The following is a 19,258-nucleotide window of genomic DNA, read 5'->3' on the forward strand; positions in this document are numbered from 1 at the left end:
AGACATGTTTTTTCTGCAAAACCCTGGTGCATACATAAAACAACAAAGAGCTACATCACACAACATAGAGCTACATAACAGGTCACAGAGCAAATGACTAAAGTAAGTTGTTCTACCACATAAAGTGCAAAGACAAAAGACAGTGCAAACTGACAACACATGACAGTGTGGGACAAATACACAAAACACATAATAGCGCAATCAAAATGACATTAATCCGTTCCAACCCTCAAAATGGCACCAAATGGTTTCAAGTTATTAAATTGGAAAATTAATTTCTAAAAAACAAATCTTGTATAGAAACATAATAGAAAGAGTATGTAAAGATATAAAAGGTTTTATTCAGTGTATTTTAATTGGAGATGAGACATCTTGAGCTAACGAAAGCGCTGGTGGGGTGTGTGTGTGTGTGTGTGTGTGTGTGTGTGTGTGTGTGTGTGTGTGTGTGTGTGTGTGTGTTTGTGTGGAGGGGGGGTAGAGGCGATAAGCGGAGGCGGAGGGAAAACTAGTTTTTTACTATCACTCCTGTACCCTACGTATCCCTAAACGTCTTCTTAGTTTATTTTAATTTTCGTCACAGTCTTTGCTTTCTGGCTTCGCTACGCCATCTAGCAGCGGCATCTCGAGCTTGTACCTAAATCTTTTGCTCACGTAATAAAACAAAAAAATCGACAGAGTGACCGCTCGTATGTCGGAAAACTCGTACATTAATGCACTAGAAGGTCAAGGTACCACTGTAGTTGTAAAATGAAGGAGGAAGACAGTGAACAATGTCTTACTTGGTAGGCTACTGTTTAGATACAAGCCTTTGTAACGCGTTGAGTCTGGGTGAAGGGAGAGCTCACTAAAACTTCAGTTGCAACAGAAATCATATAAGCACAGACTGGTTTCCAAAACTCGTGCTTTTTTATTTTTCTTGGCAACAGCGTTATGGGTTAGTCAAACAAACTTAGAAATGAGCATCAATAAATAAAAAGGACATAATTCTCGGTCTCCACAATACATGCTGTATTCCCAAAATATGCTCCTAATAGAAGCGAACATATTGCATGTAGTGTCTTTCGTTAAAGCCTGTGTAAAGTTTATTAGTTTCAGTGTAGACAGCGGCTTATAGACAGGTTTATGTTAAACTAAAAATCTTTGTCAAAGCGGCTTATATAAGGGTGCGCTTTATAGTCCGGAAATTACGGTACATAGATTATGCCACTGTCCAGCGCTTCTCATGTAACAGCCTACTTTCTTGACATGCAAAGATTTGCCATCTGGAGGAGCTGGACTACCTGTGCAACCTGATCAGGGAGCAGGTACTGCCTCATGCTACAGGGAGTGACAAGGATCCTAAAACATAAAACTAGAGACGAATCAGTCAGGAGTGATAATGAGAATGCAATTGTTAGTGGCCACCACCTAAAAAACACTTGCTTTTTGTCTCGTTGTCTTCCCTCTCCAGTGCACCAGTTATTACTGTCATTTGGACCAAAGCTGGTGGAAATAATTCATAATTATTTATGCTTCCTTATTGGACAGACGGCTTAAACTGTAATGACTGAATGTTTCCTTAATTCTTTTGAAAAAAGCAATCTTAGTACACTTCTAAGATCATGATCTTTCCTTTGACATTGATCATCCAATGTTAGTGTTGTTCAAGGATACTTGTCAAGGAGGCTAGAGATTACAAAGTAAAAAAAAAACAAAACATTTTTATACCCAGTGCTTAGCTTATATTTATGAACCGTCCTTGGCAGCTTAGGTGTTGACAGTTGTATTTACTGTTCGTTGCTTGCTCATGCATAAAATATTCTTTGTCAGTCCAAGAACATCCATAAATTAGAGCTTCTATGTATAAGGTACTGTATGTATGTCTAAACAAAAGCGTGTTAATATTCTAGGTATAGTACCACAATCCCCTTCATTCGGCTGCTCTTTTAAAGCTGATGGACAGCAGAGTGTGTTTATGTATTATAAAGGGACTGTCCTGCAGTTATTAATGTCATAGTAACTGTATTATGTCTCTCTTTGTCTCTTTGTTTTCTATGATCTATAAAATTTTTTGCTTATATTCAGAATTGTATTCTGCACAAGCAGTTTTTTTTTCTTTTTTTTTGTAGCTACAAAATATCATTAAAGACATTTATATCATTAAAGAAATTTGCCAGGGGTTTATGGTGGCCAAAATAAACAACAAAAAAAAAATGAAGGGACTTTCAGTGAATTACTTTTCATTGATCTGTAGACAAAACAACTGTTAATTACGGGAGAGCAGGCATTAATTGAAGCAATGAAATAGTGAAAGGCCCACGCTCACCTCCTACGCAAAGAAGGATGCAAAAGATTTTATCGAGTTTTGAGTCTGTGGGCAAGAGCTGTGGGTGTGTTTTCTTGTGATTTTTATTTTTTACCCCCTGACCTGTCTGTTTTATGACATATATAAATAAAGGCTATGGATGTGTGGCTACACGGCTCGGGTCTTCGGGCTGCAAGGTTGACTTCAGCCGCACACTTCAGCAGATGCCTGTGACACTACGGACGACGTAGTGATTTATTCTGTGTTGTGTTTGCCTTTAATTTTCTGTTGTCAGTCATCTGTCGGCGATATCGAGAGACGGCAGCCTGAGTGATTTAATGGAGATGAATGCGCCTTTTTCTTTCAACTTGCACACACAAAAACAAACGCACACACCTATATGCCACACAAGGGTCTGTTCATCAATCCGGGAAAATCATCTTTAGAGGTCGATAACAGTGATTAAAGGTAATGCACACACACTTTTGCATTTGGGAGTTCATGTTAGAAATCTATTTGAGTCCCAGGGATCCTGTGTAAATGCTAAAGATGAGTGAAAAAAACAAGTGTCTTAGTAAGGTCTAGGCCATCACAAGCCTCCCGAACAGCACCCTTGTGGATTGACAGATTGTACATGGGTCAGGAATTGTTCTGGCAGGATAAAAAAAATACCTCAAAATATTTTGTGATAGTGGTAGCGAGTGCTGTCCTTCCACAGTCTCTCATAGGCTGTTCATATGTTGCTCTGGTAATGCAAAAATTATATATATGTTTATACTGGCCAATGACTAATATTCTCGAAATACATTTAAACATATATAGCTATTAAATAATGTCAGCATAGCATGTCTTTATTAGCATTATGTCCAAGATGAATGCAAGCCATGAAAATGTAAGTATCTTGAAAGTGCTTGTATTGTGATGAGAGAAAATTTCCTGTGCTTGTACACTGTTTCAACAGTATATATTAATGAAATAGTGTTCCTTTGCCTGTCCAAAGTTATATTTATGACAAGCACTTCAATAGCATGGTCACTTGCTTCCTAAGTGGTACAATAGAAAAGCTTTAGCCCTGTCATCAGGAGATCAGCAAGTAAACAGAAAAATGTTCCAGGGATCATCAGTTTGAATCTTGATAATAGCATGTAATAGCATGGCCAATGTTCCCCCATTAAAATAAAAGAATGGCTTTACTCCACTTGTAAATCAAAGATACACAAACTAATCGTAGGTATCTATAATTTTGCTTATCTGGAATAGAACAGTTAGCACTTTCCTTCCAGTGTGTTTAGCAGTTTGAAATCATCTAATATCGCAGAGGAAGCATGTTAGCATGTTAACCTTTTGTAGCTGTTGTGTATGCCTGGTTGGCCTGGGTACATAGGGATTGGCAACTAACCAAAAAGATTTAAGAAAATTACCAGAATCCTTTCTTTTTCTTAATGCCAAATATTTAAACAAGTGATCATTGCCAACCATGTTCTTGGAGTTGTTCTGGCATATTTCAGAATTCCCCTCCAGGTCTAGTACCATGGATCCTAATCCAATTTAGGTCTGAAGGTTCCAGTGAAATCTTTTTATCAACCAGATTTCCATGAAACTTTTATGAAAAATTCTAAATCTAAACTTGTACTTAACTTTAAATCAAGCGTGCTGTTTTGTTCCAGAGAGAAAAGCATTTTTAAGTGCACAAGGTATATGTAGGACGTCTGCCTCGACATACATCTCACTGTTTTGAATTATAGCCAGGATGCGGAAAAGACTGAGCCAAACTGATTATAGCAGCAAAGTGAAGATACATGGGAAATGCCTCAAGGCTTATGTTGTCTCCCAAACAAAACATACGAGTAGCTCTAAGACAACACTTGTGCTTTTTATGCTCAGAAATGGTCTTGCTTTGTTGATGTGCATAATAATGTTTTTTTTTTTTTCGGGGTGGGGGGTGGGGGAACTTGGGTTCCCATTGTTTTGTTTATCATTCATATTGTTCCATATGCATTAATGGAGAAGGAAAATGAGGAGGGAATACATAAAAGTAATGGTAAATATAACGAATTTGGCACAGAGTAATATGACTTTACTGAGGCTTTGACAAAATGTGATTCTCAACATGTTACTGTCTGTTTTTTTTTTTATCATATTTGAATACAAATTATAACATTAATCAGCAAAAGTGTTTTATTGTGGCAATAATGTTCTCATAAAATGAGTACTATGATGGCTTTTTGCCAAACATAAAGTCAAGCTTTTGTGTAAGTAAGAAAAAATGCAAAAACCATCTTCAAATTATTATTCCTATATAAATATTTGTATTCCTTTTTATGCACATGCTTACATTTTTGCTTTGCTAGAAATGAATTCATGTTCACATGCACACTACCTAGACCTTGGGCTGAAAGATATTTCTGTTTATATGATGTCTGTAATTTTATCCTTCCACAGTCAAGCCTAAGCTTAAACATTCATAACATTCATATTGCATCTTCTACAGTCTCGGCCACAAATGCATCAGTACTAAACTGAGCCACATTCACTTTTTACTGTATTGCAGTCGAGACAACTGCTTAGGGAGCACAGGAGTGAATGTTGGTGCTAAAAACACATCGCTCTGGTCTCATTCAAGGATCTAGTGTCTAGTAGCAGCTGACAGTTCAAACTCCGTCGTGACCTACATGGTCTACCCTCTGCCTTGTTGAGTATAAATTCATTTTGCTTAATATTTAATGGAAACAGCTGAACTTTTCGAGTCAGTTTATAAATTTATGAGTCGAGATCTGCTGTATAATGTTGCTCTCACTGTCTAGTGTTGAACACTGGTACAGGTCATTGTCGTTCTTTTTTTAAATATACTCATATATTGATAGCTCTTTGAAAACTTTTGCTTACATAATGTTACACCACTCATACACACACATGCACAAAAGACATCAGTCCGGTGAATGTTCTTAAAAGTGGGATGTCAGAACTTGTCAGAACATTTTTGACCTCTGTGCATTCAAAATACAAAGTGGGGAAAAAAAACGCTTTAAACGCCCCCATGTTCGTCTCTAGTTGGCAACAAGCGAGATAATGTGTGATGTGTGATGCACAGTTACCTCCTCGAAACAGCAAACAGTATCAAGTGTTATTGATTTAACAAGTTAATATATATGTATGTTGATTGATCTAAAGCAAGTACTTATATATAGCATAATGATTTTACAGCAAAGAAGTGCTACTTTACTGATCATGCTGTGAGCAGCCGTGTTGATCGGATAGCACTTGGCGAACTTGGTGTTGCAGAGACTATACAGAGTTCTGTATTGTTTTCAAAAGGTTGGAGGTAGAGAATGGAATATAATTATATGCCCCCCCCCCTCTCTCTCTCTCTCTCTCTCTCTCTCTCTCTTTCTTTCTCTCTTAATTTATTTATTACAGGTTAGAAACAAACACATTGGGACACCTTTCCATCAGTAAGTATTGTTTCCCAAACCGTTACCACAAAGTCAGGGGCACACAATTGACACAATTGTATAGGATGTGGTAGCATAGAATTTTCCCTTTATTTGAACTAGGAGCCCCAAACCTGTTCCAATACGACATATACATACATATATATTATAGGAATGAGAGAAAGAAATTTATATGCGTTTAATATGTTTGTTTGTGCCTAGATATTTTACTCTGTACTACACTATATTCATTGCCCACCTACATGAACACTATGATATACTGAAATAGACAAGTGTAAATGAAAGACAGACACGAAGCAACTTTTCCACTAGTCATGAATTATATGTTACAAAGAAGACAGTTGTGTCTGGCTTATCAATAAATGCTGCACGTATCTCTTTGGTGATAAGCTGTCTTGTATTGCTTCTTGATCACCCTGGTAGCATCCTCTCTTCCTCTTCCTCTCCCTCTGGCTCTTTTGCTTGGCAGTTATTCAGTTCACTAAACATGCTACTCGGCTTCATCCCTGTATTTACAGTAAACTGAAATGCTTTATAGCTTGGTGTGAACACTTGAAAGTGCTTAAACCATGACACCTATGTGGTAATTGGGTTTCACTGTGATAAAGAAAGGTTGTGTATTGAATTGCAGTGTTTTCGGCATGACAACATATAGTTAGGTAAATGACCGTAAAGGTTTGTGAAGTATTGTTCCATTTAAGCAAATATAAGAAAGTGTAAATGTAACAAACAACAAAAAACACATACACATATTTTATACGTTCTTATATTTCTTAAACTAAAATTACTGGGATTATTATTCCTGTTATACATTGTTAAAGAAAAAATCTTTACATTCAGACATACAGAAACCAGGAAGTAAGCAGCAGGTCTTATTAAGGTTAACACAGGGCAGGTGTGAGGGCTCAGAGATATGACAAAGTGATATAGCTAAGAGCTGATTCTATTATAACCGTGACATACAGTAGAGTAGGCAGTAGTTTTGTTACCTGACTCACAAGGCTGGAGATGCGTAAGTCCTGGCATTTTCCCAAAGTATTGTACCGCAGAAACTTTGTTTTCCTGCTGTGCAAAACTTAAAATATTTTTCATTTTGCAGTTTCACTATCGTCATTGTAGGATCAAAAATTCGGAAATCGAACCGTCGTAACTCGAGGACTACCTTTATTACTGTATATCTGACAGTCTAATGGAAATTAACTATTGGACGATGTATTTAAAACTAAACTAGCGTTCACTAAAAATGTATTTGTTCTGTTTCAATGGCAAATAAAAAAAAAAAAAAGCTACATTTGAAGTCCCCATACACTTAAAAAAAAATCTTTTATAAAAATATTTGTTGCATTCACAACCTGTAAAGTAATTGCATAGTTGCTGTACTCATGCCAAGCTGTTTTTTTGATTGTGATATTTTGTTTTGAATTGTGATATTGCTTCTGTCCTGTTTCTGTGTTCCACCTTTATGTTTATAGTTTAGTCTAGTGTTGTTACCGTAGTTTAAAGATTGCCTGACCCTGTTCCATTTTCAGACTGAGTGTGCATCATGTTTTAGATTTCCCTGTCTTGGATTTAACAAAGGATGTTTTTATCTGTACTTGCATCTGTCTGTATTCTCATAGCATGAAGCACACACACAAATTTAAATAAAAAAGCTGTAATAAATCCATCATTTTAGTATACATTAAACTTGCAATTTACATTTCTGGTTTTCGGCAGATATTATTATCCAGAGCAACTTATACTTGTCTTATTTTTTTATACAACTTTGGTTCGCTCAGGGGTCCAGCAGTGGCAACTTGGTGGTGCTGGGATTTTCAACTCACAACCTTCCGATCAGAAGTTTAACTTAGTTCAGCTTAACCACTGAGCTACAGTACCACTTCCCAAGCACAATAAAAAAAAAAGAAGGTAAACATTTTTTATTTTTGAATGCAAAGGATTTTAATTATAACCTTCACTGCTTCAAAAACATTTTAATCTGTGTACCAGTAGTAATATTGACTTGTTCCAAGATGTGTAGCTTCTGCTTCTTTCGACTGCTCCCATTAGGGGTCGCCACAGCAGATCATCTGTCTCCATACCCCCCAGTCTTCTACATCTGCCTCTTTTAAACCAACTACCTGCATGTCTTCCCTCATTACATCCATAAACCTCCTCCTTGGCCTTCCTCTTTTCCTCCTTCCTGATTTCTCCATCCTCCTCTGCACATGTCCAAACCATTTCCTACATATGTAGCTAAACATTTGTTATTCAATCCCCCTTTAACACAGGCAGAATTCTGAAATGGCTTTCTTTTTACTTTGGGTAAAATCAACAATTGATTTTTTCTCATTTGTTTTCCTTAAACATTATTGGGTTTATGAATGTATTTAAATGATCAAACACCGATATCCGATTCCTTCAAATAATTGTAGTACGGATTTCATGGCATGTAAAGAGCTGAGTATAGCATGACTGGCTTGACTAGTCATGACTAATTGACTGATGAATCAATTTCACACCTTTTACCGTGGTATTATTCAGAATATAACCTGACGTACTTTGAGCCATATAAACACACACAAAAATTTAGAATAATATTTGATGGAAACTTTTAAAAACAAAAATGGCCTATTCATTAAATAAATGTCATAAATCGTCTACACATCTCCTACAGCTCAACAGAAGGCAAGGTGGTTTTCGCACAGCATACCGCCACTGCATGTTTCACACTCTCTGTGTGGTGTTTAAATAATATCCTTAACAGAATGCATTAGGACCTGTGAAACGAGCATGTCGAATAATATCTCTGTGTGTGCTCATTACAAAAGAATTAGGCTTTTGCAATAACCTGTGCCCCAGAATGCTCTCTGGAAAGAGTGCTGTTGCAGTACCCACAAACACCTCCAGAATGTTTGGTGTCCTTATTAAGATGGGTTAAAAAGGTTAAAATACCAGCTGTTTAGCTGCATCTTAATCAGTTCTTTAGTTCAGTAGTCGGTGCAGTGGAATGTTACTCCCTATAAAAACTCAATGCACTGCAAAAAACAGTGAGCATCCATGCAGACTATGATCCTTTTCTGGAAATGGCTTGTTATCTTGTTATCATTGTATTTATTTTTTTGACATTTTATATACTGTTAGTTGGAGTCTAATGGCTTTTAAGTGTTAAATGATCCATAGTTAGAATTACAATCCTGCTTGAATTGCCAGGACAGAAATGCATTTTATTAAAACTATTACATAGTCTGAGATGATATATTTTAAATTTCCATTTTTTATGTTTTGGGCTTTTTCAGTGATAGATTAGGAAATTAGAAAGGCCATCTTGACTGTTGATGAGAGAGGCCAGTGGTGATGTTTTACAATGAGTCATGTCACCGAAAATTGGGTCATCACTGTCCCAATTGTAGTGAGCATCCTTACCAGCTGATTGAGGCATACTAGAAGTTATAAATATAACATAGTAGATTCCCATTTCTATCTTCATTCTGGAAAAACACTATTGGATGACAGGATATGGGAAATCAGGTAAGGAAGAATAATATGAATAATGTAGGTTTACCCTGGCACCTAGTATAGAGCTGTCTTGAGAATTTTAACTGTAAGGATCAGTCATTTAGTTTACGATTGGCCTGAGCAGCTTGGTAAAAGAAATGAGTGAAGACACTACTTTCATCACAATTAGCATTAAAAAAATTCAAATAACCGAAGAGTGAAACAAAGTGTTTGTGTGAATGGAGTTTTCATGTTCAGTATAAATCCAGCAGGAGATGCAGGCTGGTTAATGACAGCAATTTACTGGTGCTGTTTGAACGTGTCATTAATGAGCAGTGCTGGAGAGCAAAGGAACAGCTTTTGTGAAGATCATTAAAAAAAAAATAAATGAAAGGGTTTGTATAGTGGTGTATTTTAATAGGTTGTACTTAATCTCGAAAAGAAACGAAAGTGTAAATGTCCCAGTCACACATTTAATGCATTTAAATAATGTGGTCGTTAATTATTCCCCCCCCCCCCCAGTTTTCACTATAGTACAATACTCAAACAATACTTCCTACATCTATTTTTCCAATGCTTGTTGAAACCCACCTAGATCTGCACAGCATTCATGAAGACATTAGCGGCAAGCATGCGAAAAGATTTGGTGAAATCTTTGGTGTGAAAGATTGTGTGAAAAGAGTGCGATGCTGAAATGAGTTTGTTAGGTTTGTAAAAACATTTTCACTAGGAGAAGGAGTGGGATTGTTCTTTTCTGCTTTACTATTTCTTGTACTTCTGCAACTTTATAATGCTTTAACTTTTGCTTGTTTAAGACTTCTCCAAACGGGGGAAAGTAAACAGGAAAAAAGAGCAAAACAATTCGCCCATTCCTGTGGAATGACACAGCAAATCTCCATCACATAGGCTGAGGTGCTCAGCAGGACCACAATACCGAGAATACGTGACTCCATCTGCACAGGGTGAGGCATGTGCTGGCTTTTCCCCCTCTACTATAAGGTTGCTTCTATGCAATATTGGGAATGGGGCAATGGGCAAAATAATTTATAGATTCATTAAAAAAAAGTGCTGCTCTTTCTTGTTAGGGAGGGAGCTTACTAAAATATTTATTAATATATACAGAACACACTACTGCCCACATGGGTTCATTGGTAAGGGTTCTGCACTGTATATTTGCTGTTCTTTTACTGGACTGAGACTGACGCTGCCAATCCTAAAGCCAGAGCTATTCTTCCGAATAAAGGCGGCACAGGCTGAGAAAAACCAATGAGAAAACATTAGTTTAAATCACCCTTAGTTCAAATCACCCTGCTTTTGGATTTTTCTTATAGTGAATGTTATTTATTGTCTTTAATTCTTTCTTTTGCTTGTCCTTATTTTGCATTCCTGTCTCTGAATTGTTTGCTCTTAGTTCTATATGTGGCTGCTCCAAAGAATTGTTTGTAGTTAGTTAGTTTGCTTTTAAGCTTGTCTAACCCATATTCAGCAAATATACATACATAATTCTGGTAGTTTTTTTTTTTCTTTGGGTGGTGCCTGTTTTTGCACTCTTAACCAATCTCTACTTGATCTTGTGCTGACTGCATTATCTGTGCTATAACATTTAGTTCTGCCTTTTCTGCACTGAAAAAGCTCATCGAATTTACCTAATTTAACTGCGTACCACGTGATTGAATTTCAAAATCCTGAGTCAAACCCTGTGCTTTCACTGGATTTGAGGAGCAAATGGGCTGCTGGTGTAACAGCCACACTGCTGCTGTAATATTCTACCGCATGTGGTAATTGTGGTTAATTCTTGGTATTCAAGCCGGATGTTTTTGCAAGATTTCATGAATGTTTTCTTTCTTAATCGTTTCATGGGTTGATCAAATTCACTATATATACAGTGAGGAAAATAAGTATTTGAACACCCTGCTATTTTGCAAGTTCTCCCACTTAGAAATCATGGAGGGGTCTGAAATTGTCATCGTAGGTGCATGTCCACTGTAAGAGACATAATCTAAAGAAAAAAATCCAGAAATCACAATATATGATTTTTAAACTATTTATTTGTATGATACAGCTGCAAATAAGTATTTGAACACCTGTCTATCAGCTAGAATTCTGACCCTCAAAGACCTGTTAGTCTGCCTTTAAAATGTCCACCTCCACTACATTTATTATCCTAAACTAAATGCACCTGTTTGAGGTCGTTAGCTGCATAAAGACACCTGTCCACCCCATATAATCAGTAAGAATCCAACTACTAACATGGCCAAGACCAAAGAGCTGTCAAAAGGCACTAGAGACAAAATTGTACACCTCCACAAGGCTGGAAAGGGCTACAGGGAAATTGCCAAGCAGCTTGGTAAAAAAAGGTCCACTGTTGGAGCAATCATTGGAAAAAGGAAGAAGCTAAACATGACTGTCAATCGCCTTCCGACTGGGGCTCCATGCAAGATCTCACCTCGTGGGGTCTCAATGATCCTAAGGAAGGTGAGAAATCAGCCCAGAACTACAAGGGAGAAGCTGGTCAATGACCTGAAAAGAGCTGGGACCACCGTTTCCAAGGTTACTGTTGGTAATACACTAAAACGTCATGGTTTGAAATCATGCATGGCACGGAAGGTTCCCCTGTCTAAACCAGCACATGTCCAGGCACGTCTTAAGTTTGCCAATGACCATTTGGATGATCCAGAGGAGTCATGGGAGAAAGTCATGTGGTCAGATGAGACCAAAATAGAACTTTTGGGTCATAATTCCACTAAACGTGTTTGGAGGAAGAAGAATGATAAGTACCATCCCAAGAACACATCCCTACTGTGAAGCATGGGGGTGGTAGCATCATGCTTTGGGGGTGTTTTTTTGCACATGGGACAGGGCAACTCCACTGTATTAAGGAGAGGATGACCGGGGCCATGTATTGCAAGATTTTGCAAGAACAACCGCCTTCCCATATTTAAACCATTGAAGATGGGTCTAGGCTGGGTCTTCCAACATGACAATGACTCAAAGCACACAGCCAGCATAACCAAGGAGTGGCTCTGTAAGAAGCATATCAAGGTTCTGGCATGTCCTAGCCAGTCTCCAGATCCAAACCCAATAGAGAATCTTTGGAGGTAGCTCAAACTCCGTGTTTCTCAGCGACAGGCCTGAAACCTGACTGATCTAGAGAATATCTGTGTGGAGGAGTGGGCCAAAATCCCGGAAAAACGACAGGAAATGTTTGACCTCTGTAATAGCAGACAAAGGCTACTGTACCAAATATAACATTGACTTTCTCAGGTGTTCAAATACTTATTTGCAGCTGTATCATACAAATAAATTGTTAAAAAAATCATATATTGTGATTTCTGGATTTTTTTTTTTAGATTATGTCTCTCACAGTGGACATGCACCTTTGATGACAATTTCAGACCCCTCCATGATTTCTAAGTTGGAGAACTTGCAAAATAGCAGGGTGTTCAAATACTTATTTTCCTCACTGTATATATATATATATATATATATATATATATATATATATATATATATATATATATAGAGCTAGCAACTAGAAGCTTGCTTAATTTTTGTAATAATAATAAATAATTAACAATTAATTCACTTTTTGGTAAGAAAATATTGGTTGTGTGTTCTCAGAAATCTGACCGACCATATATTCCTTTATTTATTTACTGGTGTGATTTTCCCATGTCATCCATCCCTATTAATTGCAAAAAAAAATTTTAAACTTGCGGATGAATCTTATTTTTTTAATGATCGCACAGTGAGACAGGTTTTTTTTTCTGCCGTTGTTGCTAATTTCGTAACTACACAAAACAACCATGTGTTCACATGAACAGGACAAGTGAAACAAAAATGGCTAGCGGAGAAGCAGAAGAACTTGAAAAGCTTCCCGAATCGTTCAAATCGCATGTATGGGAGCATTTCCTTGCAAATTATATTTGTCCTCCCTTTTTTGTTTGCTGAGCAGAAAAATTATCCCATTCGTGACTCAAAAAAACGTAATTTGATCCGTGAGATTTGTGTTCCAATGCACCACTACAGAGAGAGAGTGAGATTGAGGTAAATGCAATTTGTTTTAGGCATTTTACTTCGCCAACTTCTGGGTTAATTTCTCACAGTTTCTAGGCTCCAATCTAAGTGTCTAATCTTCTGGCTTTTGATTCGAGTTAAAGCGCTCCACATGTTTATTCCTCTATCAGGCTGTTTAAACTTTTAATATACATTCATTTATTTTTAGTATTTTCAGTAAGTGCTTTTTCAGTAATCTACAAGCAGACACAGAGAACATGGAAAACTCCATTCAGGACATAAATAGATTAAATAGATACAATTTTATTGTCATTGCATAGTACAGGTACACAGCAACGAATTGCAGTTTAGCATCTGCCAGAAGTGCAAATAATAGAAATTGTCCAAATTGACAAGTGCAGATAAATATGCAAATATATAGTAGGTACAGCATGTAATATATGTGGATAAATGTACAGCAAATGAATATAAAGGATATGGCAAATAAAACTGTGCATGAGCTGCTGAGTTAGTACAACACATGAATATAAAGGCTCTGGACAGAGTAAAAATGTGCAGACGCTGGTAAGCAAGTACACTGAAAATAAATATAAGAATATATATATATGAACTAATTTTTGAGAGGTTATATTAGTGCAAGATGTGTGTAAGGCACAATACGTGTAGAGAATGTGGGATATAAAAATGTACAATATTGAGAGACACTGGAATTGTGAGGTAGCAATGCTCTGTGCTCTTACAGTATAATATTTTGTTGTTAAAAAAACCCCAAATAAAATAAATAAACAAATAAATAAATAATATGGTTAATTTTCCAAATCCACTTTTAATCCACTGTGTTCGGTCAAGAAGAGAGAGAAAAAGACGAAGAAGAAATCTTGAAATTAAATGCAGCACACGAAAGACCATAATTCAACCAATGTGTATTTTATAAACAATGTTTGCTTGTACCTGGGCTAATTGGTTTGAACACCTGCTCGAGAGTCAATCACAGTTTACAGTGCAATAGTTAGAGCCGTGTTTAATGCATTGGTGCATTATTTAGCTCTAACTTGTTTTCAAAGCAGTGTTTCTTTAGTTGTGCCCCAGCAAGAGTAATAATGAGGCTCACAGTGGGGTGGATAGTATTCTTTATTTTGCACTTTGATCAATAGACCAGGCTTGCTTGCTCATTCAACACATGAGCACCAATATAGTCTCTCTTTTTCTCTCTCCCCCTCTATTGCTCTCATTTTCCTTTCCATTTACCTGTTACCCCAACAGGGGCCTTGGTGCTGGGTAACATCAATTACAAACAGAGTGATTTATGTTATTTTGATATTAAAAAGCTAGCCAGTCTTGCAATATCATTAACATACACCCACATACTAGTGTAACTCATAATTTCTTAAATATTTAGAGCATTATTATACCTTAAATGAAATAGTAAATGGGACATGTGCCATGTCGGCTTATCTAACGTCAGTTACGTGGTTTAATGCATAATGCCAGTTAGAGTGGCCTAAAACTTGTGTGAGTGTAGGGTAACTCACCCAATGGCCCAACGACGGAATCCACTGCCGTGGGCTACACGCTGTTGTAAAAGATTATTAAAATTGGTTTGAAATTTGTTACTTATTTCTGAACTCGAATCTGACTTAAATTTGTAATAAAGATTTAACTTGAATATATCTAATTAAAGCTGATCACCTTATTGTTTGTATTTCTTCTGAATCTTAGTCAGAAGATATAACCGTAAACTAATGTTCTTTAAGTAGGCCGCTCAATGCTTGCTCATGCATAAAGAGTACTTCATTTAGCCACTTTGTTATGACATGCTATGTCATCGATAGTTAGAAATCAGAAGGTCCCAGACGATGTGCCCTATGCTCCATCAGTTGGGACAGGAGCTGATCCAAAACCAAATACAACATAGGGTAAAAACCAACAACTAATAAAGATCATCTCCGGGACAACCGTCACATCAGTAGGAAGAAATTTTTCCCAAACCCGAGATCTTCATTTTTAGTCTGATCTACTGATATGGGACTGAGATCATATTTCCAATCGCACTGAAACCTTTAAAATAATACCATGTAAAGGTAAAATTCATACATTCTTAAAAAGTCATTATTACAGTATGCAACTATAGTAGCTGGAATTCAGGGAACTTCAAAGTCATCTTTCCATGACCCAGCCATATCCCCAAGAGGGAAAGAGGGGGGCTCAATGATGGGTGAGAGGGCAGCTGAACAAATGGCTTTCTCTGCTCAGATTAAAGAGATTCTCTACTCAGATTGAAAAGTTAATTGTTTTGTTGCATTGCATTTCAAGCCTCAGTCTGGCCTCATGAAGTTGCATGGCAGTTCTCAGGGTCTGACCTCGTGGAGAGATCTGACCATCCTTACGAGTGTACGAAAAACAGGTGAGCGCTGATCCTGCTAATCTGTGCTTTTTGTGTCCCTGCACGTCAGTGTTAGTGCTTTGTTAATTGCTTGTGCCTGGAAAGCTAATGCCTTTGTTAAGGTGGCTGGGTTGTCTAATCCCTGCAGGAGCCATGAGGTGCCGAAGCTGTCGCCGTAAATTTTTTTTGAGGGCGTCTCCGCTGATGTGGAGCTCAGTAAGAAGGCGTCTTAAATTGCATTAGTGCCCTGACAAACCTTTAGACATGCTCATTGGGTAAACGGCCACTGTTGTAATGTGCTTCACCTTGACCCAGTAAAGATTAATGTAACAAGACAGAGCAGCACAGAGAGTGACTCTTTTTGATGCAGTACACAGAGAGTATCGTACACACACACACACACACACACACACACACACACACACACACACAACACACACAAATCAGTGTGAAATGGACCAGACAGGGACATAACTAACACGGCAGAGGGATTTCTGGCTCGTATAGGACATGCTGACCAGAAGTTCTGCTCTGCTGGCAAGGTGTTAAACAAAATAACGTTAAGTTTGATGTTTGATTTTTTTTGTTTTATTTGATAGTGTGGATTGGAACATGATTAATTTCTGTAAAGAATTTAGGGGAAAACTAGCAGTAACTCATGTAACTACATACCATTTGCTATTAGTTTCACTTTATCTAACAAATAGCTCATAGAACTATATGCTATAAGATAAAGACTTCAAGTGCTTAATATTAATTTATATTTAGCACTTGTAATATTAAGCTGGACCTTGCCAACCACAGTACCTATAATTTCACAAGCTAATTTATCTGATTAATTAAACATGTGAAATTCAGGACACCTCGCATTGTTCATGCTCTGAATCACGTGTAAAATCTGGCCAATAGGCAGTCGTGACGTCATTGGCGGGCGACGTCACGCAAACCAGGAAACTACAAAATGGGAGCATGATGGGAGTGACATCAGCTTCTGGAAAGGAGAAGTTAAGCACTGCAGGGATGCAGGGAGTATGGCACATTGACGCAGCTTGCGCTCCCTCAGGGAACTAGGGTTACCTACGTAACCTAGTGATGTTCCCTTTCAGGAACTTGAGCTGCGTCGAAAATGCTTTGGGAACGGGTGTTCAATCATGTCATACTGACCAGTCCCTGCCTAGTGTGTCTGAGCACAACCTGCATGCAGGACAGAGGAGCAGGGAGAACGTGACAAAGGTCAGCGGCGTTACAAATGTCCTCGAGGGACACTCCAGCGGACCAGGTCGTAGAGGCTCTGAAAAGAGTGGGAAGAAACTGGACACAGTCGATTTTGCTTTTTCTGGTTAGGGGCTAGGAAAGGAGAAGGGCAGAATGCCTGCAAAATGACAGGTCGCGAGGGAGCCGCAGGCACCTTAGGAACATACCCCGGTTTAGGGTAAAGAATAGCACTGGCCATGCCAGGGGCAAACTCCTGGAGAGACGGGGCCACAGATAGAGCCTGTAGGTCCCTGACCCTCTTAAGGGAGGATATTGCCAGGAGAAAGGCGGTCTTAACCGTCAGAGACCTAAGGGCAACGTCGGCCAAGTGCTCGAAGGGGGGCTCAGTTAGAGCCGCCAGCACAACAAATCCGCAGCGATCTTTCCGGCGAAAATGGAGGAAGCCCGCGGGAGGGGAGGCTGCACTCTGAAGCACTCTTGTGGCAGAGGTAACAGCCTGGCCTCCCTCTCTGCCTGGAAGTCTGATCGGGCTTCATGCCGCCCAGCTGTGCAGTGCTGGGCTGCGCCTGTCGAGCAGCCCCGTGAGTGACAGGGAAAGTACCGCTGAAATGCTGCACGAAAAGTGGCTCTTAATGGCTTAGTAGGCAGCTCCATGCCTTCAGTGATGCAACACCTGAGGAGAGATAGCCAGCTAGGGTCTCTTCAACCCTGGGCATCTCCCCATAGGAGATCTCCCCATTACTCCTCAAACCCTACTATATTTGCATATAGCAAATGCAGGGGAAGGGTACGGGGCACATATGGGGTCTCCCAAGACCTAGACACCTATGTAGGTCGGGAAAAAAACGTTAGGCTTCCGTTTCTCGTCAGGCTAAGATATTTCTAGCTTAGCGACACCCCGCATCACTATCTCCAGCACAGGCTGTGAGGAGTCTGTGGGCTCGCTAGCATCCGAAAACTCTTCCTCCGAGGAGAAAGAGATCCAGAGTTCCGCGTCACACGCACCGGATGAAAGGCCCGCCGCAGCGAGAGCTTTCCCCGGGGAACGGGAGCTCAGCCCAGCTGGGGAGGTTGGAGAGGATTCATCCTTCTCCATGCCTTCTGCTAGTTTAGCCTGCTAGCGCCGCTTCGCTTCGCCTCGGCGAGAGCAGGGCCTAAGCTGCTAGAGAGATCACTCTCCTCGAAGAGAGATCTCCGGAAGCGGAGCATGCTAATAGCCATACGGATACAGCACGGACAGTCGTCTCTCTCTCTCTCTCTCTCTCTCTCTCTCTCTCTCTCTCGAGCCGATTGAGCATGCTTTAATCCCAAACAAACAAGACAAATCTCATGTGTGTGTCCGCCGTAATAAAACGAGGGCAAGGAGGGACACACATGCAAAAGTTTGTTTAATTCTTAGTCATGCTGCACAGATTCACACACAAAGCACTTACCTGAACAACAGAAACTGATGTCGCTCCCATCGCACTCCCATTTTGTAGTTTCCTAGTTTGCGCAGCGTCGCCCGTGATTCAGAGCATGAACAACATGAGGCGTTTCCAAAGAGTTTTCTCGACGCAGCACAAGTTCCTGATAGGGAACTGCGCTATAACTATTTTTAACTTGCTAATAAGTCATTGTAAACCAGAGATGTGTGAGCCCAGACAAGACCGTCCTGTATACCTTGTACTCACATTGTAAAAATCTTATAGACATTGCACAGAGACTGTTGAAAGGTGTGTTAAGAGAACAATTGTGAGGCCCTCTTAATATTTACAGTTACTGCTAGCAAAGAGCAGGAATGATAATAATTTTAATTTGCCTGTCAAAGCATGTCCCCCTCACACATTTTCTCTCCTGTTGGGTCACCTGGAAGCTCACCTATATATATTATATAACATATATAAACTCACAGAAGCCCAAGATTGGCTAATGTCACTGGGATTGACAGAGGCCTGTTGTGATGGACTTGCCTCCTGGGAATGGAAGGCTATTGTACTGTAGGGATTCAATCTTGTGGTTAGAAATGAAACAAATGCACCATTTAGAAGAGCATTTAACAAATCCAACACAATCATAGTCAGGGCAAAGAGAATTTAAATTGAGAAGCAAACAAATAAATAAAACAGTGCAGATATACATGTTGCATAAACACAATAAAGAACGCACCTATGTACAGCATAAACACAATGTCAAGACTTTGCAGGGTTAGTGTATAAACCTTGTAGTCGAGGTATATAGAATGTCAAATTTCTATAATGAGAAACAGCTTTTCTGTTTAGTAGATAGGTGACTTGGAGTGAGCTAATGCAAGGACTGGAGCGGGCATAGGACTCGTGAGTCAGGGCTGGAACTGATGAGGCTTTCAGCGTAACATTTGTAAAGAGGTAAAGGGTACTGAGTCTAGCAACTATGGCCTTTTTATGATCACAATTTGTCCTATAGATGTGT

General features: G+C 38.9%; 2 protein-coding genes across 6 annotated transcripts in view; both read left to right on the forward strand.

The window, feature by feature from the left end:
• The window catches only part of LOC310720344 (uncharacterized protein), a 388,245-nt gene that overhangs the window by 85,871 nt on the left and 283,116 nt on the right, over positions 1-19,258 (forward strand). The window lies entirely within an intron of this gene.
• Positions 1-19,258, forward strand: part of cdh22 (cadherin 22) — a 246,472-nt gene that overhangs the window by 49,309 nt on the left and 177,905 nt on the right. Inside the window, exons 1-3 of one of the 5 annotated variants that reach the window (XM_083529725.1) lie at positions 7,515-7,644; positions 10,029-10,175; positions 15,544-15,634. The exons of 2 other annotated variants lie outside the window; for them this stretch is intronic. The gene's annotated coding sequence lies outside the window, so the exon portion shown is untranslated. Of the gene's footprint in view, positions 1-2,737; positions 2,753-7,514; positions 7,645-10,028; positions 10,176-15,543; positions 15,635-19,258 lie in introns of those variants that run through there. 2 more of the 5 variants (XM_083529724.1, XM_083529727.1) reach the window with 2 other exon arrangements.

Source organism: Silurus aristotelis, assembly GCF_946808225.1.
Source record: "Silurus aristotelis genome assembly, chromosome: 2".
Classification (NCBI taxonomy): Eukaryota; Metazoa; Chordata; class Actinopteri; order Siluriformes; family Siluridae; genus Silurus; species Silurus aristotelis.